General features: G+C 55.4%; 1 protein-coding gene across 5 annotated transcripts in view; it reads right to left on the reverse strand.

The window, feature by feature from the left end:
- Window positions 1–24,821, reverse strand: part of DAAM1 (dishevelled associated activator of morphogenesis 1) — an 88,264-nt gene extending 63,443 nt beyond the window's left edge. Inside the window, exons 1-3 of one of the 5 annotated variants that reach the window (XM_080595684.1) lie at window positions 24,694–24,744; window positions 15,820–16,205; window positions 9,617–9,714 (exon numbers count right to left, since the gene is read on the reverse strand). The gene's annotated coding sequence lies outside the window, so the exon portion shown is untranslated. Of the gene's footprint in view, window positions 1–8,643; window positions 9,513–9,616; window positions 9,715–15,819; window positions 16,206–24,693 lie in introns of those variants that run through there. The other 4 variants (XM_080595683.1, XM_080595686.1, XM_080595687.1 and 1 more) reach the window with 4 other exon arrangements.
- Between the last annotated feature and the right edge of the window lie 323 nt (window positions 24,822–25,144).

The following is a 25,144-nucleotide window of genomic DNA, read 5'->3' on the forward strand; positions in this document are numbered from 1 at the left end:
ATATTTACACAGTGATCTCCCTGTTCATTAAATCTGGAAAACAAACAGCCTCATGACTGCAAAGAAATGCTTGAAAAAGTGACCCAAGGGTACCCCTATGAAGCTCAGACACCCTGAGAGAATATAACTGTGCTTGAAGCTTTTAATTTAATCTCATCTTTTGGAGATAGAAGACTCAGTGTTCCCTTCTTGGGACCTGCACCATTCCAGACACCCCACAAGCGCAGAGAAACCTTTCCAGTCACCACCGCAGGCACAAGCCAAAGCTCAGAAAGCCACAGTATCACCAGTTTCTCAAAGGACACAGCATCACATTCTGCCCTCATCCATCACCCTGCCTGGGCAAATGCCTCTTCAGCTCTGCAGAGATGCCCCGTGGTGTATCACCCCCACTTTGCTCATCCTCGCACATCTTCAAACCACGTTGCAGGTGCCTTCTCGCTTCGGGTTAGAGTCCAACTCTCTGGCCAGCAAAGCAAAAACCCTTCTCCCCATTGATACCAGGCCAGTTAACTCGCAATCCAAAGCGATGAAGCTTCTTTGAGGGCTTCCACGCCCTGGTGGTGGAGGGGTATTGTTGAAGTCCTCACACCTGCCCCCTGGGTAAGGCTTCATGGTACCACGGGTGATCAGGAGCTTGGCAACATTCCTTCAAATTTCAGCAAGGATTCCTGGCTTTAGGGTGATCTGTTGACTGACATCAGGTCTAGCCATCTCTCCAGTGAAAAAGGGTCTCTCTAGCACCCCAAAACACTCCCCATATATTTCTTTAGCAGCTCTGAAGCGAAGCAGCTCTCACAGCAAAGGCTCTGACTGAGCTTCTGGCTGCAGCTTTCCATTCACTGGCTCACCAGATCTTACATTACAGCCCGGACAACACCGCTCATGATGAAGCAGGGCGCAGCAGGTCTAACCGAGCCTGAAACCCAGCAAACTGACCTTTATTCCTCGATCTGAGCTTCACCGTGCCCACGCCACAAGGGTCAGGAGCCCGCCATTTGCTGCGTTCGCCCAGCTCACACCACAGTTAACGGCCCTAATAACAAAAAGGCCCAGCAAAGCGAGCGGAGACGCTGCTTCCTGGCTCGGGGTCTGTAACAGAGCGACACCATCTCTGCTCAGATACCCTCAGGTAACGTTTTTGACACTTGGCCAGGAGATGGAGGTCGCCACAGGGCCTGGCTGGGTGCTGCTGCCCTCTGCTCGGCCTAGCACCAGCCCGAACGCTGCCTCCCTCCGGGCGCCGCTTGAGGCACCGTGCTGGGAAGGCCCAGAGAGCCTTCCTCCACTCCTCTGCTGCAAAACAGGCTTATATTTACCTCAGCCTCAATGCTTTCCTCCACGTCCAGCCTTGGCAGCCCGCTGCACTGAATTCACACTGCAGTTTGGATGCCCCAAACACTAATGACACACCTCAGAGTGAGAATTACCCTGAGATCAGCCACTACCTCAAGTCGGTCCACGGGGGAAGTAAATTAAATGGCTTTTGGATAACAAATCTTCACAGCATTTTCTAGCACAAGAGCTGTAACATCACCAGGAGAGCTCAAAGAAGCTGTCCATTGGATTTAGCCACCTGAAAACTCCAGATTCACTCCACTACAGCCAGAGATTGCCACAGGAAGCCAGCACACCCTGAAATAACTGCCTCTAAAGACAAAATCTTTCAAAATCCCATTAGTGCAGGTTTTTAGAGTTAGCAGGAGCTGCCTGTCCCCATCAACTGCAACACGAGCTCTAAGAGCAGCAAGAGGGAGAAAAAGCATCTTCCAGGCAATCACAGGCAATTTTTGCAGAGTGCCTTGTGGGGGGAGCAACCTCTGCCCCAAGAGGAGCACCCAAAGCACACCAACACCAACTCTTTATTAGATTTCAATAGTCTTAACGACACGTCACATGGATGAGGAATGAATGCTATGCAAATCCAGCCTGAGACGGCTCCCTGCCTAATCTACCTTTAGATTCAAATGCTTATTACCACGGCGTCTAATCAGGTAACGCGTAATAGGTGGGTTTAGTTTGGGCTCCAGACCATCGGCTGCGTTCTTGTTTAGGAAAATGAGGTACCAAACGAAACAAAACAAAACAACACTGCAAACAATTCAAGCTGTGGTGGAAAGCAGAGAGCAAAATCCAGGTGAGGAACTAAGTATTGACACCTACCAGTAAAAACCAGGCAGATAAGCAAACATTTGGCGGCTCACCAACACCACAGTGAGCACTGATTCCTGCTCACACCCCGTGGTATCCCTGCAGGGATGCAGGTGGCTGGGCTTTGAGGGTCTCCCCCCTTTCCCCTGTGGGATGTAAGGTGATGCAAGGCTCTCTCACACCCATGTGGAACCCAGCTGCTGGCAGATGGCTCCCAGAAGCAGTGAGCCAGTCACACCGTGACTTCCAGGCTACCAAAGCACCTTATGGCTGCCCTGGGCACCCATGTCAGGGCCGCCACAGCCTGGGTAAGACGTGCCAACCTTGAACTGTTTGCTGGTTTGGGGAAGAAGGGGTTCCCTTGCTGCATTGGGACCTGCAGCAGGGTGCAGGGACCATGGGGATGGCATTCCCAGAAGCCACCATCTCCCTGTTTGCTGGCAGCAGTCGTGCAAAAGGGCTGACCAACATCCTCTCTGCCCTTACCTGAACCAGGAAGCAGATTCATTTCACTTCCAAATCTGCATACAGCCAGGCTGTCCAAGCTGTATGCCATCCCTGCTACCTCCAGGACACAGCCCACACCCCAACCTCTCACCTCCACCGTGTGGCCATGACACGCACCAGAAGCAGCCCTGGGACACAGGACTCGAGCTTGACAGGTCCTCCTCTCCATCTGCTGCTCATCAGCCACGCTAAGCTTTCCAGCGACGGAAAGTGGCAAGATTTTCAACGCTTGTTTTCAACATTGTCATACAACTTCCACCTTCAAGACGCCAACTATCAGCAGCTTGTCCTCCCCTGCCTCCACAGCGTCACAGGTAATGGGGATGCAGGACACGCAGCATCCTTTGTGAATGTGTCCAACACTGCATGTATTAAGAAGCTCTCCTGCCAACAGCTGCTCTGCCTGCCTTGACAAATGGCACACAAACCTGCAACCAGCTCCAGCAAATGGGTCAAGAAATGCAAATATTGTTACCGTTCTCTAAAGTCACTACAAGCCTGCATTGACCCTGCCACGCTAAGGAAACCACACCTGGCGGGGGAAGCAGCACCACAAATACCAGAACTAACAAAGAGGAGGCTTGTGTCTGTGAGCCCAAGCAACATAAAGTACATTTATATTAAGGCTGCAAGATGAACTTACGTTTATTAGGCATCAGAGAACCCACACGGGCAAACATCCCCCCTGCAACACCTACGTGTCTGTGCAGTCCTGCAGCGTGGGCCCTCCGGTGTCCTGTAACGTGGTAAATCCAACTAAAAGCACTCTTTATGGCTTGGATGTTCATAACATTTTTGTGTGTTCCCTGGCGTCCAGTACAGCCTGAGTTTTCATTGCATCCCTTCCCTTAATAAAAACCTCTGCAACACCCTGATTGCTGTTTTGACAAAACTTGCAGCAGCTCTACATATTGGAGATGAAAATCAATCTGGAAGCGAGGACAAAACCCGCCGATGGACTTCATGAATTGTCAGTGGGGGAGGAGGAGCAGATGTACAGAGCGACTTTAAGGCTTCCTTTCATTAGGAACTACACTAAAACCATAGGTTAATTTTAAATGATGCACTTTATTACCGTGGAAAGCGAGGCAGCTGATATTCTGCCTCTCAGGCACATGTGCTCTGTGCTTCATAACTTACCAACTGAATATTCAAATGCTTTGAAAGGAGAAGAATAACAAACCCAAAGGAACCGGAGGTTGCAGCTTAGAGCATTTTCACAAGCCTTTTTAGTGACCAAGCTGGATGGTGGTGAGGGCTGGCCCTCCAACTCTGCTCCTCACCACCTCCTCCAGCTCATGGCAGCACCCAGAGCAAATCTGGGGGACTTTTTTTCCATGTTCCTGCAATTGAGGTAACAGTGGGGAAGGCTGGATGTGCTGTGCTCCCACGCAGCCCAGCCCATGGCACCGATGGAAGAAAGCCTTTGCTGGACTCCCCAGCCAAGGATGTGGTGGAGATGCTAGTGGGGACTCCTTCCTAGCACCAACAAACCACACAAATACTATTTACCTGGTCATAGAGCCTAAACACCCGAATGTCATACCTATTTGTGAGCCAAAAAAGAAAGAGCTGACATTCCCATATTTACAGCCAATTCCACTTCTGGATCTCTGTCTACAACAGCCTCTGGGACCAGTTCCTTCCCAGAGATGACTGTCTCAGAGAAGTTCCTTCATCCCACTGCAGCACGGGACCCATGGACAGTCCACACACACGTATTTCCAAGGGGAAAAAAATCATTCAAAGCCTCCAAAGCTGCATTTTTGATCATTTATTGTGAGGCTGTGGATAACACACATGCGAAGAGCATGGTTTGCTCATGTAAAAACAGGATGGCAACCTACTTGAGATGTAAAAATAATTTGATGAATAAGTATATTTAGATTTATAACCTCACAGCAGCTTTATTTATAGGGATGCCAATCACTTTTACATGGATATAAAACGGGCTGGCAGCATGCCTTCCACTATATCCAGAAACCCATCTGTAACAAATCTAAGCCGTGATATCTCTGCATACATTTGGCCAAACAATAACGCTGCCTGCCATCTTGACTTTAAATGTACAGATGGACCGGGGGGTTTGGCTCTCCAAGCCTGCCACTTGGCCAAAGATGGACACATTTTGCTTTTACCTACTAGAAACCAGTTGGGGAAAGTAGGAGACGAAGGAAAACCAGTCACCATCTGGGCCACGTGGATATTAACACTGACATAATGCTGGGTGGAAAGCGAGGTGGCGTGCAGCTGGGTACAGGTGAACCTCTCGCTGAAATTGGAAGCAATAAACTGGGAAAAAAAGACCCACTGGAGCTTTCTAGCATCTTTGAAAGGCGAGGGATTAAGCTCGGGCTCTTGTGTATCATCTTTTCAATCCACCACTTGAGACACAAAGCTAGGACGGAAGAAGATGCACAAGAAACTAATTGAAAGCCATCGCTTGATTTTCAATCTCAAAGCAGACAAGGATTTCTCCTGATGCTCCTCCTCTGCCACCACTGCAGCTTCATCTAAAGCCTGCAGATGTCAAGGAGAGAGGCTGCCATTGATTTCCACGGGTTTGGCACCACAGCCAGCTGGGGATGCGAGCCCAAGGCATCCCAAACTACCCGGTGTTGTCATGGTGGGGTTGGTATTTTTTCTCGTTGCTTTTACCATCTGGAGAATGGCTTTCATTCTGAACACTCACGTCTGCTTCACAAGAAACAAAGCAAAAACTGCCCTGCATCCAGTGGTACTTCTGGGATCTGGTTGTCCCAGGCACTGGGAGAAGCAAGGGATGGCTCCCCACAGGATACCATTCCCATGGAAGTTGCAGTATTATGGCAAACGCCAAGGCAGAAAATGTTACTCTGCACTATCACTTTGAGTGGCTCTGGGAACAAACCCAGCATTCATTAACAACACTTATTCAGCAAATGATTTGAATAAGCTGAGAAGGGCTCTCTCACAGCCTGACAGCATAAGTTGATAGATTTCTGCCTCTGCTCCTTAAAAAAATGATGAGAAAACAACGCCCAACAAACACGATTGCCTTCCAGTTCAATGAGCGGATTTACTTGACACTGCTGTGGGGATGAGGCAACCTCTCGAGGTCCCTTCCATCCTGATTTCAATGCCATTTTATACCACAATCTGTTTACAGGCTGGCATTTGCTCTGATTCATACTCGGAAATAAATATGTCTAAAAAGTAATTGATGGAAAGGAAAAACAGAAACACAACAGCAGTTTTCTCCCCTCTCACAAAGAAAAAGCAAAGGAAAACAACCAGACGTGGAGCCATGACATCCTCAATTCAAATGTTTTCCAAAACATTTCCAAATGTTTTCCAAAACTTCCAGCTGAAGCTCTCACAGCTAAGCTGCGACTCCGTCAGGGCCCGGGGCTACGTGTGCAGCTCACGACATGTTTCAGCACAGCGTGACGGTGTGCCGGGGCATGCACCAGGATGGTTGGAGATGCCTTTTTGGCAACTCGCTTTCCAAAACACAACCAAGACCCCTGTGCAGAAAATGCAGCGTTTCAGAGGAAAACTGCCACCACTTTCTCCGTGGGGCCTCTTCCATCGTGATGGAGCTCGATTGCCACGCGGACATTCAAGAAGGGTCGGTGGATGCACGTAGCCAGATGTCCTCACCTTTATGGCAGGCTTTTGGGTTTATTCCGAGCACCTTAGGAAATCATTTCTCTGCCTCTGATCCTTTCAGAATGTTTAGAAAATGAAAAGAGAAAAACATGCATTTTCTACACTTCGGCAAGAAACCCTGAGGTTCCTTCTGAACACCGACGTGTGTGTTTGTGGTTATCACACAACCAAAGCTAAGGCGTTTGAGGGAGACGCTGGTCTGAGTGCCATGGGAGGAGGTGATCCCGCTCCTGCAGCCAAACCTCCCCCCTGCTGCCACGCCAGCTTCCACCCGTGCCAAGAACCCTGTCAGAAATGGCAGGGTCCATGAGCCAGAGCCTCAGAAGTCCTTCAAAGTCCAAAGCTGATTTCCATCTCTTTCAACTTGCTTCTGGACACAATCAAACCCCAAAGGAGGCTGCTTTCCAAAGGAGCCCTATCAAGTGTACGTGGGCTTTAGATTAGACTTTCTGTAGAAAAGAAAAAAGCCTTGCTCGAGGATGATAAAGTCTAGACACCACAATATATTTTCCATCTGATGCAGCAAGCCTAAAAAGCCCTCCCTTGATCTCAGACTGCCATGATCAAAGCCATTATCCCATTCGGAGCCCTTCTGAAACTTTAGCTGCCAAATGTGCAAGTTATTTTTAAAATCTAAACCAGGCCAAGCCTCTTGTTTGGAGTTTTACGAGGAAAACGGGGTGTGCTCGTCCCAAACCTTCCCCCCACATCTGCGAGCGGCCGGCGGTCAGCCCGCACGCACTGGGGGGACACAGCCCATCTCCCCATGGTGGTCATCGGGGGGAATATTCCCCATCCTTGATCGAGATGAAAGTTTTTGGAGAGCACCTGCATCAGACGGTGCCGTGTGGTGAGCACCAAGCCTGGTGTGCAGCGGCCACCGCTGCGGAGGGGACCCGTGGTCAGTCCCCACGGCCAAGGCTTGCAGCGGCCAGGTTGGGAGAAATCAAGGGATGGGAGTGACGAGGAGCGTGGGGACAACTGGAAGAGTATTTTAAAAGCACGCAGGTACCAAGCTGCATCTCCCGTGTCCTGAGGCAACGATGGGTCTTAAAACAGAGGGGGACAGGAGGTGACTCCCTCCATGGAAGGGAAAGGAGCAGCACAGAGCACTCACTTGCTCCAAAGCTATTTAATAGCCAAATTTATGTCCCTGGTGAGTGCTTCACTCAACTAGGCAGCTTATACAGCATTAACACTATAAACGAGCCGAGTTGCCTCCATTTGCTCCCAGCACCCACTTTGAAGGCACTGCTCACTTCCCTTCCCTCTTCACTCCCCATTTCCACTCTTCCTCCACTCCCAGCACCTCTGCGCCTCCTCCCACCTCTCCCTCAGCCCAACCTCTGCCCAAACGCCACCACAGCAGACCTGGGAAAGCCACAGTGAAGCAAGCAGGGAAGCATGGAGAAGGGCTAGAGACCCTCCATCCCCACTGGCCTTGGGCAGCCAACAGCAGCGCTACGCTTCGCATGTCGTGGGTGCTTCAGGAGGTGGTGTCAGAAGGAGGAGCCCTCCAGAAGCTTTCTGCCTGGGTCAACATCATGGAAAAATTCTGGTTGACAGCCTTCCTTAAGGATATTTCCATCACACTGGACATTTCTCACCTGAGCAGAAAGGGTGAGGGCAACAGCAACCCAGCACCAGCTGCGAGAGCCGAGCAGAAACCCTCTAACGTCACCGACACCTCTGGTGGGGAAACCATGGCCATCAGGGCCAGGATCACGCCAAAACTACACAAAGAGCAACGAGTTAAAAGCTGTCAGAGGGAACAACTTCTCTTTGAAAACTGGCCGTGCTGACAAGGAAATGGAAATGCTTACCCCCAACACTGGCTCTGCTGTGGCACAGGGCCCAACACATGCCCCAGTGCAGTGGTTTGGGATCATCTCAGAACCACAGGCTGGTTTGGGTTGGAAGGGACCTTACAGTCCATCTCATTCCAGCCCCTGCCATGGGCAGGGACCCCTGCCCCCAGCCCAGGCTGCCCCCAGCCCCATCCAGCCTGGCCTTGGGCACTGCCAGGGATGGGGCAGCCACAGCTCCTCGGGGCGGCCTGCGCCAGGGCCTCACCGCCCTCGGCATGAAAAACGCCTTCCGTATAACCACAGGAATTACAGCTTACCCGAGTTAGTGCAGAGAGGAGATGGACTTTGAGCTCAGCCTGCCCATGAGCAAGATTTCCTAGCTCTGAAGCCACCGAGGCCGGGCAGATGCTGACGGCCCCACCTCGCACTCGCACCGGCCTCTTCCCTTGCATGGGAAGGCAGCGAGCGAAGCCACGCCACGCATCCGTAATCCTCGACAGGGGCTAATTAAACTGCAGTTACTGACCTCAGGACAGAAGCCGGCCAGAGAAAATTTATGGTCTGCATCACACGGGCGAGCGGAGGAGCTGATGGGACGGCGGCTTCGGGGTTTAAAAGGCTGCAGGACTACATCCATCACCGGGAGCAGCGCGCGCCCCGCACCCTCGGCCCCGAGGGTCACGCACGGGATATCTGATGCGATAAATTAGGCGGTCGGCAAGCCAGCATCGTGACTCCTGACTACTAACATGGTTTCCCAGGAAAGCGAAACCAAGAAAAAGAGGCAAATTATCGAGCCCCACGCATTGTCCTCTGTGCCACTGCCAGCATCGCTTTGGCCCCTCTGCATAGGCTACTCTCGGGACCACAGCAATAAATATTGAAGGAAAACAGGGACATCATTCATTTAGGCTCCGGGCATGAATCAGGGGTGGCCCCAGCACCACACCTGTCTCGTGGTGAGGTTTTCCAGCCCTCTTTTCCTGTTTTTCAGTGTTTCTTCTGCGTCGTTCTTGCATTAGGGAGGGGGGAAATGTATACCCCACTGTCTTCCCTTCCAAAACCCTACGTGCAAATAAAAGCTGGAAACCAGCCGGATTGCCAGGCCTGGCAAACTTGTAGCACTAATTCCTTTCCAGGCAGAACTGTGACTTTTATAGGGGACACCACCGAGTGAAGGAGGCAAAGGCGTAGCTGTACAAGAGAAAGCAAACGCCCTTTATTCCTGCAAAGACATTTTTCCCCCCTCCGAAACGACCCCGAGCAACACAGGCCCTGCCAGTTTACAGGGGTATACACGAAGGCTTGGCTGAAAGCAAGCTCATTAAGCTGGCTGGGTCGTTAAGCGCCAATCAAAACAGGCAGTCCTCTGATCATCACATGAGGGGTTGGGAACCAAACACTTAAATCAGGGAAATCACCAGCAGGGAAAATCTTTCCAACCCCCCCCCCCAGGCAAAATCCACCCCCACCCCCACCCCCTTTTTTTATTTACTTACATAAGCAGCATGACAGATAACTTGGAGGAAATCAGATGCTTAATGATTAAGCGACACTCAGGCAGCACTCTGAAAGATAAATACGCCCTTTGGAAACCCTGCAACAAAAACAGAAGGTATAAACAGACAGTAACTAATTATTCTGATTAAATCTTGGAAGACCTGAAATACCCGACCCGGCCAGACTGCAGCAGAACAAAGCCAGTGTGTGCCTGCGCTGCTCGCGAAAAATCAGTCACACCCTTTCCAAAAGAATTCGCAAAAATAAATGCGAGTGCTTTTTGTTTGCATGCGTGTTCCTTAAGGTCTGCGCCGATAGGAAACCTCCGCAGTACCCCGGAGGGATCCGTTGCCATCAGCTAAAATTAGACATCAATGAAAGCAAAGTTCCCCGAGCGGGTAAACACGGGGTTGTTTCTCCAAGGTGTGAGCGGAGCTCCCACCACTCGCTTTGGGAGTGGCACGCTGGGCTTTTCCTCCCCTAAAGGCCATCGAAACCAAAAACGGAGCTTTCTTTTCGGATTAAAAGAAATTAAGGGAAATAAATAAGGCGTGCTCCCGGGAAGAAGCAGAGGGGGCAGGAGGTGTGCCCTGCTGCCGGGCTCGGGTGCAGCTGAGCCGCACGGATGGGATGCGGCGTGCTGGGATGCGATGGGATGGGATGGGATGGGATGGGATGCTTGCTGCGGTGCCGGGGCACCAGTAGAGCCCCCCAGCAGCTTGCCCAGCACCACGGGCACAGAGCGAGGCTCCTGATTTATCGTGGTCCATGAGCACAGCACCAGGAGGAGCCTCTCTTCCAGCAGACACGGCACCCAGAGCAGGGCAAGGGGATCTGCTCAGCAGACATCGCCCTGCTCTCCTCGCCTCGGAGGAAAAACTTCATTTTCCTTCCCCCTTTCTCTCTGCCCTCCCCCACCACATTAAATACCAGCGAAGCTCGGGGGAATATTTAATTTCAAACCTCAGTAATCAATCAGCTCGCCCTTGCACGCGAGAAAGAGTTGCAGCAGTAAGCACCAAATCCCTTTTCTATTCACCAATACCACGTTCTAATTACATACATAAAATTTGCCTTTTAACATAAATCTCGAACGGATCCCGCCAGCCCTGGGTGGCGGGTGGGGAGGGACACGGTGCCAGGGGAAGAACACGGGGACGGGGGGAGGAAGGGGAGGAGAAACCATGGTGGCAATTATTGGAAATGACAACTTCAAACGGCTGCTCTGGTTTGCCGCGGGCACGACGATGCTTTGACCTTGGGTTTGCTCCTCACACTGTCGCAGAGGATGGGCAGCAGCCACCCCAGAAACCTGCTGTGATCCCACAGCCGGCCCCAGCACCACGAGCTGCATCGCTTCCATTGCCACACGCCAACACGTGTGACGGAAAACAGGGACAGCAAACACAAGGTGGGCACGGATTAAAAGGTTTGGGCCGGGCTGTGATACAAACAACGGCAACTGTGACTCTCCACCAGTGCTGGGAACTTACTCAGAGCCTCTCCAGCTAGGTTTGAGGAGGTTTAGGATCACTCCCCGCTAACATTTGTTCCTTCCCAAGTGCAAGCATCGCCAAACCGACAGGACCATTGCACGGCTGCCAGCACAACAGGCAGGCATCCCTCCCTGGCACCACGTCCCAAGTGACAGGGCTCACAAACAGGGATGTGAAAAACCTATATATTTTAAACACAAACACACGCACAGACTTTTCCAATACCGAGGAACAAAAGACGGGACATCCCGCTGAACCATCGTGTGCAGCTCAGCCGCTCTCCGCAGCGACGAAGGAAATCAGAACCAGAGCCCACGCGCACTCCCGCTCGCCGCGGCGTGTTTTGGCGCTGGGAACATTTCTGGGTCCCCCCAGCGCAAGCTCTGATCTGCAAGAGCTGCAAAATGATCTCGCAGCCACCCCGACCAAGGAGCAGAGGGTCCCTGGGTGCACGGGCAGCCCAGAGCAGGGGGCTCACCAGCTCCGAGGTGCCCAAAGCAGCGCCGCAGCACGAGGAGAGGACAGAAAACACCTCCTGCACATGGCAGGGAGCTTCTGCCCCTCTGTGCAAAACGAAACACCCCAAAACCCCACAGCGTGCAGAATGAAGCAAGGTCAGGTCCTAGGGCTTGGCCATCGGATGAACCCACCCGTGACCGCCGCTCCTGCCCCACTTGATCGCGATGCTCAGATAAGGCAACAGAAACAAGCTCGGGTTTGGGGATGGCGGTGTTATCTTTGACTTCCTTACACGTAGCAAAATTGTGGTTTTGAACCCTGTTCTCTCAGGCACGTCCCACGGCAGGCTCCTTAAGCAAACATGCGTGTATCGCTTTCAAAAGATGCACGCTCCCTGGCTCGCAGAAGTGGTTTTCGGAAGGGGATGTGGTACGGCGCAACGGGAATTTTCCAATTCCTCCCAACAGGAAATGCCACGCTGAGATCTGAAAGGCAAATTTACCTGCAACCGAGATTTCTGCGCCCCGGTTTCCTTCAAAAGGCGACCGCTCCCTCCCCCCTTTATTTTTGGCTTCGCTTTCCCCGAGACTTGTAACATCAGGAATTGCTTGGCACAGGGACAAATTCCTCAAGCTCCACACGCATACCTAGAGAAACTGTTTCACTTACAGCCGCCCTGATCCCTTCAGCCCACGCCGGTAGATGCTCGTTTGGGAAGGACCAGGCAGGGCCGGACACCCTCAACGTGCTCCCCAAAGAGGATGGTGCACCAGGGCTGGTGCAGTTCGGGATGGAGACACTCGGTATCTGGAGCAAGCAAGCTAAAGCTCCCAGGCACAGAAGCAAGGATGAATTCATTGATTCATGGAAAACGTCCTTCTAAATTACTTCTTTTGGAGCAGCAGGACTAGACAAAATGAGGGCTATGATATGGCAGCAGCGCTGCGGGAGCGCCAGCTCTGGAGAGCACTCGTCTGGCTTCAGCTTCCAGGTGCACGCTCCTCGCCGGGCTGAGAGCTGCTGGATGCTCACCGCCGCCTCCCTGACAAAGCGACGTACTCTTGAATTTTCCAGTTTCTCGAATAAAAGGCAAGAGGAGCTCTTGTATTATCCGCAGCACAAAGCATTTTCCCCAGCTCCCGTGCATTTGCGGCACTTCTGTGCGCTCTTACATCAGTAACGTCAGCCCCTTCCAACGCCGATGCCAGGACCCGTGGGACCGGCACAGCCCCTGCTGCCAGCCCACTGCGTGCCCACAAATGAAGCTGCTGCCTTCCTGGGCAGTTACAGCAACATTAAAGAGCCTTTTGTAGCAGCGACTGCAGCTTACCGAGACTCAAACCACCGTCCGCAGCTCCAAATCACCTTCTGGATCCATTTACCGAGCCCCCCATTTTCAGCTCATCTGCCAGTTTATAAGTCAGCATCAACCTGAGATCTATTTTTACAGGCATCGGCAAAGTCGCTGAGTAACGACGGATGTGCTCCCGCAGGATTACACCTGCAACAAGTGCTGCGGGAACACCCCTGCCTCTTACAAATTCCCCCCGCTGGCGATATTAAAACCACCACAAACCCCAGCGCCCCGTTTGGGGATGGTGGGGAGGAAACGTCGCCTTTACGTAGCGAAAATGGAAAACTAAATGCATTCGTAGCAGGGCAGCATGCAAGCTCTTGCACTCCTGGTTGTTCACTCAGGCGCTTCCTATTGTGCTGCCTCTGAAACCACTCTCACCGTGAACACCTGCGAGACAAAGGACAGCAGTGTGCCAGGCCGTGCCTGGTAGCCGTTATGGGAAGACGAGGGTGGAAATAGCAGAAAAAGGGATTAAAGACGGGGAGGGAAGTGGCTTCGGGGAGGAAAACCGCAGCGCTGGGCTCCTGCTGCGCTCATAGAGGAGGGCACCAGGGACGATCGCGCTCTGCTGCGTTTCGGAACTGAGCTCGGTGCTCCCGATGTCTCGAGCGGGTACCCAGGTGAGGCGCACGAACCTACACACGTCCCCAAGCACCACGTGTTTCAGTGCGCAGCCGAGGCAGTGCACGAGAGGCAGCTCTGAGCCTGGAGCCGCGCCAGGCTGGAGCACGGAGGCGTCGTGCAGGGACACACAACGCTGCACGACAACGTGCAGCCTGCAAACACCAACTCCTGTGCTCGCCGCGAGCGCTTTCAAATGGCACGGGGGAAAGGCAGAGAGTCCTGCAGCAGGGACGGGGAGGGACGAGGACGGAGCACGAGCCCCCACCCGCTGCGGGTGGCACCCCGGCCACGAGCTGCTCTGCTCCCGGGCACCTGCAAAGCACAAACCATGCTGCTCTCGGAAAGCCGCCCCCCTTGTTTTCTTCACCACCTAACTCACATGCCACCGAAGAAGTCAACGAGTTGACCTTTCAAGGGTAAAGCCGATTCCCCCCGCTTTTATCTAAAATTTGCCTCCCCCGCCTACTTTTAAGCCAAATCAAGGATAACGCCCTGCTCTCTGTTCAGGTCAGCGGCTTCGTCTTGTAGGTACCATGACGTGTATTAATATCCATTTATACGACACCCGCGGCTCCTATTGCCCCGCGTGGCTGCTGGGAGGGCCGGGGCTGGCACCGCGCTGCCAGCACACACACAGATAAGGGGGACCCCGGCCGCCGAGGACGAGCGTGGTCACATACTCCAGATAAGCAAACGGGAAACCGGGTTTCAAAGCACAACGCCGACACGCGGTGCATGCAGTCATGGACGGCTCGCAACACTCTCACCACTTATTTAGCTCAGAAGTTGCCTCCATCGGAGACCCCGAAGCTGTTTCGTCAAAGCCCTCCCGCCGAGCTGCCTGCTTGGCCGTTCTGAAGCCTGCAGTGGAGAGGGTTGGAAAGAAACGGCAGCTCTCTGTTCTGAGGCTGGCCCTGGCACGTCTGGGGGAAGATGCAGCAGCACTTTTCACCTGCTGTGAATTTTTGGTCTCTCTAGGCCTCCTGGAAGCCCAAATGCAGAGGAATCTCAGATGCTATCCCACACGACAAGCCTCAGGAGGTGAACTATATACACAGTATTCCCCCACTGGTGTTTAATTTCCCTTCTTACCTTCCCAGACAAAAAGGCCCTATCTCTGCTCAAGCCGACCAACAGCTTTTTATTCCTTGGCATCCACAACTACTCCACTGCTAGCTCTGGGAGGCCTGCGGCAGCAGAGACCTTCTCTCCATCCTGCCCTCCTCTCCATCCTGAAGCCTCCAGCCGTGCCCAGGTAGCCGCGGCGTGGCCACCAAACCCTAAAACATGCCAGATCAACAAAAGGTTATGGCCACACGGCAAGGCCAACTGCTTCTAAAGCCCACATCCCCCCGAGCTAGAGATGTCCACGCCGCTGCCTATCAAGCACCCCACATCTTGGCCACCAGCACGGCCCAGCCACGGGCTAGCAGGAGGCAGCAGCACCTTGCCCATGGGTTGTCCTCTCCCCACCAAGTCCTGGCATGGGATTCTCCTCCTGGGCCTGTTTGGAGCCGCTCTGCATAATCAAAATCAGAGCTGGCCGCAGCAACCACATCTCCAAGGGTGTATTTAACTCAAATGGAAGACAATGGGGTTTGGGTCCACCGCAGATTAAAGGAGCTCAGCCTGGTTCCATCAGGAGCTCCCGGCCGCCCCGAGCACGTCTCAGACACACGCGCTCCTTGCAGCTCCGCGGCCTCCAGAGGAGGAACAGACGGGCTCCTGAGAGGCTTTGACAGGGGAAACGCACAGCAAAGAGGTGGTGGAGTAGGTCCAACAGGTTCCCCAAGCCTCGAGCACGGCGCAGTCTCACCAGGGTTGCTGTCATCCGTCTGGACCCCGCGATGAGGCGCGGTGACCTCCACGGCTCCTCCAGCCCCAGGGGAGGAAGAGGAGGAGCCGGGATCGCGGGAGGAGGATGAGGACATTTCCCTCCTGGTCTTCAGCCGCTCTGCTCCAGGGCAAGGCCTGTTTTCCCTGCCTAATTCCCACCCCTAACGTTTCATCCCCCGGCTCCTCCACCGCAGTCACAACACGCAGATGCGACCGAAGACACGGTTATTTTTACATTTTCCCCCCGGGAAGCCACATCAAGTGCCACGTCACGTCAGATCACGGCGCGGCACCAGCTCAGCCGGCAGCACGGTGCCGCCTCGCCCCCAGCTCCATCGCAGCCCAGCCGAGCACCAAAACCATCTTTTTTGGGTCTTTTTCTTGAGGTTTTTGGGCTTGGCCACGCCAAGATGCACCGAAGCCCACGTACCGCGTGGAGGAGGACCGCTGTGCCAGCATCAGGACAGGAGCCTGCCACTGCCAGGGATTTCTTTGAACCCTGATCTCTGGGCACTTTTACAGGGGGAGGAAGATCCCAACACTTCCACAAGTAATTGAAGAGCTTCTGGGCTTTAAAGAGCCGTGGTGCCGTGATGCTCCCGCTCCGTGCCAGGGCAGTGACGTGGTGACAGTCGGGTGGGCACCAGGCGGGTGGGGATGGGGAAAGCCGGGTCCTTTTGAACAAAGGGAGCAGTTTGCCCCGAGTTTTATTCCCCTCCTTCCCTTCAGGTTATGCTTCCCACCATCTGGGCGCACCAGAGCAGCCTGGTGTTCACCAGAGAAGATAGCAGGTTCTGGGCTGCTTCTCCACAGTTGCTTTACAAATAGAGTAAATAAACAAAGAAATAATGAACGTCTGCACCCTAAAAGCATCCCACAGCCCTTCCCCCGCCAACATCTCCCCAAGCAGAGCGCAAATCCAGCTGCTCCACAATCTTATCTCGACGCAGAAACAGTCTGGGACGAGATACAAGGGTTCCCTGAAGGCACGGTTTATTAAAGGCATCTTTATTTAGCTGCTTTTCTTCAAAAACCCTGCACGAAAGCGCCGCTCCCGGATGGGTTTTCATTGCAGCAGCAGGGCAAGCCAGCAGCAAACCCCATCGAGGCAGGGATATGGGGACGGGTCCCCACTGCTGCCTGCCACCCACACCCAGAAAGCTGCTGGGCTCCTTCCCAGGCTAAAAAACAGCCCAGGACCAGGGAACACGGCCAGTCCACGGCACTTCCAGGCATTCAAAGGCTGCAGCAAGCCCGCTCAGAGCCACCCGGAGCTCAGGGGACGTGCACCGATGGGTGTTTGGGCTCGCCGCGCTAATGCAGCCCATGGAAAGCTCCCAATTTGCCCAGCAGCTTTGCGTCTGTCCCCTCGCCGCGTGTACTGTCACCGGGCTTTGCACACCCGTAGCCAAACGCACTTCATGCCGGGCTTCAAGAAACACAGAGCTACAACACCACGGAACAAAGAGGCACCGGTTTGCACACATCCCCGGGAACTTCCCTGCAACCACCGCTTCTTATTTACCCAACACGCGATCTTTACACGTCGAGCTATTTTAATCCCACCCGCTATTAATGGATGTAAAAGGCGGTTGGGCAAGGCGCTCGACAAAAATCTCATTTAGAGATCAAGACAAGCTTAATTGGTTTCTAGCCAGACCCGCACAAAGATGGGTTACTCCACGAATACAGTTGCTAATCTGCCCATTATACTCCGTAAGCCCCCACTGACAAAGAAAAAGGGAAAAAAAAAAGAAGAAAAAAAAAGACAAGATGCACAAAGGAACGCGGGGTTTTGAGCACGCCACTTGGAACAAGGAGCAAATTTGGGGAAAAAAGCTGGGGATCCTGCAGGAACACGGGGTTTGCTCTCCTTTGAGGAAAAGGAAGAACCAAGTAGTAAACAAGACAACAAAACCCGATCTAATGCAGATCAAATGTGCGTTTTCCCCCTCGCACCACGCGCAGCCACCGTCCATGTCGGTTCGGTGGAGAGCGTTCCCAGCAGCTATTGTTCCTGCAGGTCTGCAGCAGCAAGGGGAAAAGCCAACGCGGCCGAGGAAACGTCACTTCACGAGTGACGGAGCTGAAAGGACGGAGAGCCTCGTGATTAAAAAGCGCACAGGACCGAAACCCTGGAGAGCTGAATTCACTTCCTCGCTCGGCTGCAAAAAAAATAATAAAATAAAAAATAGCGAGTTTCCTGTGTGATCACATCCTAGATGATTTATTCACGTATCTGGTGTTGAAAACCGAGGGGAGGGGGGGGAAGGAAGCAGGAGGAGGAAGGGGAAGAGTCGATCCTGCGGGCTTTTAATAGGCTTGGGGTTAGCTGTGTGCCGCAGCGGCTCAGCTCCCGGCCCGCGGCGTGGATCCTGCTCTGGGAATCGCCGGCCAGGGCTGTGAAGCCAGCAGCAGCGGCGCAGGTAGCGAGGTGATGAGAGGGCTCTTTGCTCCCAGCCTTGTGCAACAGCCCGAGACTCCCTGCTCCGGCGTAGGAGGCCTGTTTATTTCTTCGGATGCCAGCCAGTTTTGCTGGGTGGGAAGAGCTGCACCCCAGGGAGAGGGGAGCTCCCGGTGCTGCGGCGGGCTGGAGCCCTGCGAGGAAGGCGATTGAAAGCTTTAAAGGGCTCGGCTGATGCCCCAAGCACCCACTGTCGTGCTGGGACCTTCACAGCACTGCCCCTGGGGCATTTCTGCAAGGGGCAGATTGCAATTCTGCATAGCTCCGCAGTGTGGGTGGGCTCGCTGTAGGGCAGAGAGCTGCAGTGCGACCCAGAGGCTGGATCCAGCCTCCCCGAGGCATTACCTAACAAGGCGAATGTTGGATGTGATTTTTATCCTCCCCTTGGAGAAATGAGCACCCATTTTTCATGGGTCCTTCTCTCCCCGCCCCGTGACGGCTCAGCCTTTGGGCCCCTGGGTCCCCAGCTGCTCTGACACCCCGCGGCACAGCGACGCCAGGCTCAGCCGCAGTCTCTCCTCCAGATGCAGCCCGAAACACGATGCAAAGGGAACAAAAAGAGGACATGAGGCAACTGAGCGACAGCCACGACACACGGCAGCACCCTCTGCATTCAAACTGCTTCGGCGTTAGGTCAAAGTACAACAGCAGGGTTTCCCCACGCGCACCGCAGCGCCGGGCCATCACGCGGCCGCGCTCTCGCACTCCCATCAGCTGGTCCAGCCTCAGCCCAAAGTCAGCGGAGTTTCATCTGATACAATTGCTGGCACCTCCTGGAAATCCACCCGTCGATTATTGCAAGGTTAAAGTCCGTCTTACTCGCTTTTTGCTCATGCGGAAACGCGTCAGGCTATAGGATGGCTTGAAGGACCAGGGACAGGCTGTGTTTTATGGACCTTTTTAAGGAAGTCGTACCGTGCCGGCTAGGGGAACCGCTCGGTCTCATGCCTACACAGTCCATGGCAGACCCCGTCACACGTCGCATCTGAACACACCACAATCATTGCTGCTTCGCTCATGATGAAGAACTGGCAAACGTTGAACTCAGTGAGGGGAAGAGCAGCATTTAGTACAAAAGTAAATGCGTGAAAACCATGAGCACCAAGACTTGCCTCCAACTCCAGATCCAAAAGTAAGCTGTCTGTAGGGATTACAGCGTTTAGCGCGCTCCAGAAAATTTTCCTGACATCTTGTTGCTCTGTGTAATGGGGAGGAGGGACTTCTTGCAGCTCCAGAGCCACCAGCGATTTCACATGTGATTTCCCAGACAGCAGTCTGCACCGAAGATAAAAGGAGCTGGAGTTTAAAAAGGGAACTGAGTTGTCCCCGGGGAGCCTCCAGCCGCTTTGTGGGATGCATCCGTAACGAGGGGACGGTGATGAAGGGAGCGCCGTGTCAGGTCTCAAAGCCAACCTCTTCCTGCCAGAGAGTTTCAGTAAGCAAATGCCTTACGTAAAATAGCTGTCAGGACAGACATTTGAAGCGTCGCCTCATGTAAACAGGGTTGCTCTGGAGGCACGGGGGATTAAAGCAGTTCAAACAGTCCTCGGCGTGACTTACCGGAGCGAATTTGCAGCTTCGGCTTTCCTGCTGCCCAGCTCTCGCTTGGCCCCACCGAGCAACACCCAGGATCCCACCCCGAGACCTTCGACCCCACCAACATCCCCGCACGTGAGGAGGGGTAGGGACAGCGATGGGAGAAGCCCCGAATTCCAGAAGAAAACCCCAAGCAGGGCAGGGGCATGGCAGTCGAGTGCTGCGCACTGTGCGAGGAGCATGGTGCCAACCCAACAGGGCAGCCAAAAACCCAAAATCTCCCCATCCAAAAGGAGGGGAGAGCTTGGCACAAGCAGACTTGTAGCCCCTTGCAAGCATCCTTGAAGGAAAGAGCTGCGCTGGTCCTCAGCTACCACGGGCTCTCCAGGACGGAGCACCAGAGCCCATAAGGGTGCTCCTCTAAGCACCGGTCGTTTAGAAGATGCTGAGGCCGAGCAAGGAGCAAGCATCCAGAAATAAAATAAAAAACTGCAGTTTCGCTCGTCTCCAAGAAGCGTGCGTGTGCTACTCCTGCTTGTTGATAGCTCACCCTCAAAAGCTCATCGCTGAGGACGTCCCTGGGCAGGCGAGCTGACCCTCACTGCCGTAAAGCAGAGAAGGAACCCCCACCCCACAGTGATTTCCCCCAAACTGACACACACAGCGAAGTTTTGCTGTTTGGTAGGGAGCCCGGCTGCTGCTGTTTGATGCAGAACCCCCCCAAAGCCAGGCTCTGAGCGGCACGGTCCTGGGCTGCCTTTCCCCCGCCTCCCGGGGCCGATGAATTAACTGGGTCTTCCCCCTCTTTATATCACCAGCGTTTGGCTGCTGATGGGTCGCTGGGAGCTGTGCACAACCCATTTCCAGCCAGGGCTTTGCTCACACGCAAGAAGGGACGAGGAGTCCCATTGCAAAACTCCCGGTGACAGCCTGGGAGTTCACCCTCTCGTAAAAATGCTTGAACCTTGCGGGCGCAGCCCGGCGCGGGGCAGCCCGGGCTTCGGGGCAGTTAAGCCGTGCACACACGAAGACATGATTCAGGTGAGCAGCACGTAGCTGGGAGTGCATAGCTAAGTAATGCTCACCCGAAGGAATGCGGGAGGCGCAACAAGAAGCCACTTGTCTGGCACGGCGAGGAGCCCTGCAATAATCCGCGCGGCCCCGCCAGCACCGAGGAGCCCGGCGCTCTGCAGGACGAGGCCAACAGCACCACGGTCCCACCAGGATGGGCAGCGGGCAGGCTCGGGAGGACGAGGACACCTCCAAACCAACAACGCGCCACCCCTCCCTGAGCACTTCACGCAGGCGCCGCCGTGTGTCCCCAGCGCCAAATCCGGAGGAGCTCAGAACCAGAGCTCCAAAACAACTTGGAAGCAGCCAAAAAAAAAAAAAAAGCAAACCAACCACCCTGTCCTTCAGGAAGGCACAAGGAGTGAACAAACGAGCACCAGCAACCGAGCTCCGATGCTCTAACGCCGTGCCACCAGCCAGCTCCGCCGCGGTGACGGACCCGCGGTGGCACGGACCCTGCCACCACGACGGCCCCTCCGGCGGGTGTCGGCAATGTTTTGCACCGTCTGTCAAAGCCTGTCAACGCAACTCGGTCACCGAGCAGCTAATTTATTACCTTAACGAGTCACGATAATAATGACTCATCAATGAGCGCCAGCAGGTTGGGCCACCCCATCCATCTGGCTGATTTAGGAAGTGACTTCCCAGCGCAGGTGCTCCCGGCAGCACAAAGCCCTTTCATTCAGCAAACTCAGAACAAAAGCCGGAGGCCGAGGACTGAACGCCAGAGGAAGCACTAACGAAGCAGGGTGAGCGGTGATTCATGCGGAGCACGCAGAGGTTGCTCCGGAGCGCGGCGCGGCGTGGGGCAGGACACCCTTAGAGTGACCCCACCTAACTTCACCACGAGGAAAGCACGGGCAGATGCTGCTCGGATGATTTCAGGCATTATTTTGTGCTGCTGTAATGCAGGTGGCTGGCGTTCAGACCACACCGCTCACGGAACAAAGCCCTGTCAGCTCACCTCATGAAAGTCTCCAGGTAACCAACCCCGTATTTACGGTGTGCCAGGCTGCTTCTCTCATCTCCACCTCCTTTGTTTTCCTCTCGGAGGCCACAAGGATTTGAAAGTTTTATGACTCACTGGGCTGAGATTTTCCACGCTACCCAGAACTCCTGGTTCTTCAACATATTCCAGAGCACTGTGACACCCCACGAGGACAGCAGGCACCGGGCAAAAACCATCTCCCGAGAGGGCGGGTGGGAGACATGGCACCGACACAGCTTTATCCCAGCCAGGCTCAGACCAAGACAGCATCAGGAAAAAGAAGAACCAAAGACAAATTGCAAATGCACTATGCAAAAAAAAGCTACAGCTGGCATATTTAACTGCTTCCCAAACTTCTACTAGCTGTTCCCCTCATCCCCTAGTATGGTAAGCACGCAGAGTAACCTATATGCTAAGCCACAGAGATTCAAGTCAGGATAGACACTCAGTATTTTTTCCCTGACTTGCACCCTTTTGTTCAGATCTCCTCCTTTCTCAGCGCAGAGCTGATGTTTGTCACGGTGCAGAAGCGAAAAGTACACACATCATTATCTTCTAGAGGAAGGAAAAAATCAATATGGACACGATTTGAATTTTACAGTGTTCGACTACCAGGACTTGCAAAAAACCAGCTGTCCCAGCAGGTCCATGCAAGCTTCATAGGACAGCTGTAAAATGCAAGATCTTCTTTCCCCTTTTAAAGGAGATTTACTTATACAAAAATGTGTGTTAAAAAGAAAAATACATGCAGGCTGAAGCCCTGTAGTTAAGGCCCACTCAATTACAGCAGAACGAGCGCGCCCTGCTTCACAGGGCCTCACCAGTCAATCCACGAAGCCGAGCTGAGATATTTAATTACCAGCATCAAGTCAGAAACCAAAGCACCCAACAAAATCCTCATTTGTGCGAGAAGCCTGCAGAAATCCCGTTGAGCAGGCTTTGGCAATCTCCAAAGCTGACAGCCGGATGCCCTTGCTTATCTCCCGCTGAAGCGCGCGCGGAAAAGCCCCGAATACTTGCAGTGCCGAGCGAGCCGTGCAGGCAGCCCCGCCAGCCTCTTAGAAAGACTCACAGAAATAGGCGAGCTTCATTTATTAATACTTCAGGGATAAAAGCGGCTGTGCAGCAGCAGCTCGGAGCGTACGAGTGCAGAGGGAGGATGGGCAGGGGACGGCCACGCAGCGCCCACCGCCAGGCACCCTCACAGGTACGCGCGCTGCCTGCACGGGTGCTGGGCTGCCGCAGCCCCTGCGGGAGGGATCGACGCAAGGGTTGTTTCCTTCAGTGGGATCCCTCAAAGAAAACCTTTTCAGCAGAAGCTGGGAGGCTGCTGGTGACCAACAGCATCGTCGCACCCGCTCGGGCGCCCCGCCGCCTGCCCCTCGTGTTGGATTTCAGCGGTTTTGAAGCTGGGAGCGAGCCAGCGACACGATGGTGGGCGCAGGTGGGAACGGGGGGGGGCTCCGGGCCAGCAGGTAAGCCCCACCCGAAGGCTTTCTGCAAGGGAGGAGTGGCTCGGCAGCGGTGACAGCTCAGGAGAAGAGGGGGAAGAAGCCAAAACAAAGAACAGAAGCAGGGGGAGATAACCACGACCCGGGGCCGAGTGGCCGTCGTCCCCTGCTCTTCCCATCCGCGGAGCCCTTCCTGCTGCCTCCCGAAAACAAAGGGTCAGATAAGGAGCCGGCTCAGGTCGAGACCGGTCTGACTCCGCTTCCAGCCCAGGGCAGCGGATTCGGGGCTGCTCCTACACCTCACCCATCCTGTTTGCCTCCCCGGGGCGGAGGCCGGGACGTGGAACCGGCTGCGTGCCCGGCCAGCCCCAAACACCGCAGGGCCGCATGCAGTGACCCGGCCGGACAAGGAGGAGGCGAGGAGGAGGAGGAGGAGGAGAAGAAGGAGGAGGAGGAGGAGGAAGCCTCCACGCTTCCTGCTGTCCCACCTTGCGTGGCCGGAGATCCCAGAGTCTGGCTCTCGCTCCCTGCGCACGCAGGAGGCGGGTGGCCGCCGGCAGCGGCTGGCTGGTCCCCGAGGAGAGCGAGTCACTCATTAACCGAGGAGCGGCCAGGTGGAGGTCCGGCCCGCGGCCAGGAGGAGGTCGGGCCCGCGAGGCCACGCAGGAGGCCGGCAGGGGAAAGGAAGCCGGTGGGGAAGAGGCTCGCAGCCCGCGGGGCCCATCGAGTCCTCGCTGCGGGCGGGCAGGGAGCGCCGAGCGCTCCGAGGTATCGCCGCGCAGCTGGGCCCAGGGAGGAAAGCAGGGCTGTGCTGTGGTTTGTGAGGCGGCCTTAATACATAACACCGCCGGATTTTGTGTGCAGTATCAGGATCAACCTCTAGAGAGGGGGAAAAAATGGGGGAGAGAAAAAAAAAAAAAGCCTCGCCTGCTGTCCTTCTCGGTGCGCCAGGGTGAAGCTGGCTCGTTGCACGGTGTCGAACGTCTGCGGCACTCGGGGGCCACCCGGGGGCCCTGGCACCCTCCTGCCCACCTCCGATTTGCACGCTGAGCTCCTTGCGCCCCGCTTTGCGGCGTGCGGCCCCTCGCCCGAGCTGCCGCCCAGCCGAGCCGCTCGGCTCCAGACAGCGGGAGGGCTCTGCTCTGGCTTTGCCTTAAATTAACCTTGATGCAAAAGGGATGCCCGAAGCACCGAAAGGATGCAGCGGGGCCGTCTGCAAGCAGACCCCGAGGATGAAATCCCAACGCTACTGCTGATAGCTTTTCACCCAGCCAAGCAGAATCCGACCGCAACCACCAAGCGCTCGCCTGCAGCGGAGGCATCGCCCTTTCTGCACGCGCCCCCGACCCAAATCCCTCGAAATCCCCCCCGAACCCCCATCCCAGAGGGTGCCGCGGCCGGCCTGCCCACCTCACCCGAGCCACAACCCCGCTCATCCCCGGGGCGGCCGGACCCTGGCCGAGCTCCTGCCCCCCCAGCACAGCACCGCCCGCACCGGGGGGCCTCAGCACCCAGCACCCCCGGGGGGGGGCAGCCCCAAGCCGGCCCCCCAGCCCCAACCTCGCACCGCGGGCACACACCCACGGCCGGGGGGGTGCCCGGGGGCCGCATCCTGCCCGGGGGAGGCACCGCAGCAGGGCAGGAGGCGGTGTTGCCATGGGGAAGGCGGCGCGGCGGCGGCCCCCCCCCCAGCCCCCGGCCGCGGGCGGGCGCCCCCCAGCCCCGCTCCCCGCTCCCCGGAGGGACCCCGAGGGGGACCCCACGGCTCGGCACGGCTCGGCACGGCGCACTCACCGAGCGGTCGCGGACCCCGGTACCTGCCGGCGCGGCGCGGAGCCCGCCCGGCCCCTGCCCACAATGGGCCGCGGCCGCCCCGCCCCGGCCCGCCCCTCGGCACGGCCCCGCCGCCATGGCGTCACTCGGCCCGCCCCGGCCGGGGGGCGGCGAGGGGGCCGCGGGGTTGGGGTGGTGCTGGGCGCTGCCCTCGGGGGTTGGGGGGGGTAAGGGCAGCACCGTGGGTACAAGGAGGACATGGAGGGCATGGGGCGGAGCTGGTGAAGGGCCTGGAGCGCCAGTCCTGTGGGGAGCGGCTGAGGGAGCTGGGGGGGTTTGGGCTGGGGAAGAGGAGGCTCAGGGCAGACCTCATCGCTCTCTGCAGCTACCTGAAAGGGAGGTGTGGGGAGCTGGGGGTCGGCCTCTTCTCACAGGTAACTCGTGACAGGACCAGAGGGAACGGCCTCAGGTT

Source organism: Anser brachyrhynchus (genome assembly GCF_964034855.1).
Source record: "Anser brachyrhynchus genome assembly, chromosome: 5".
Classification (NCBI taxonomy): Eukaryota; Metazoa; Chordata; class Aves; order Anseriformes; family Anatidae; genus Anser; species Anser brachyrhynchus.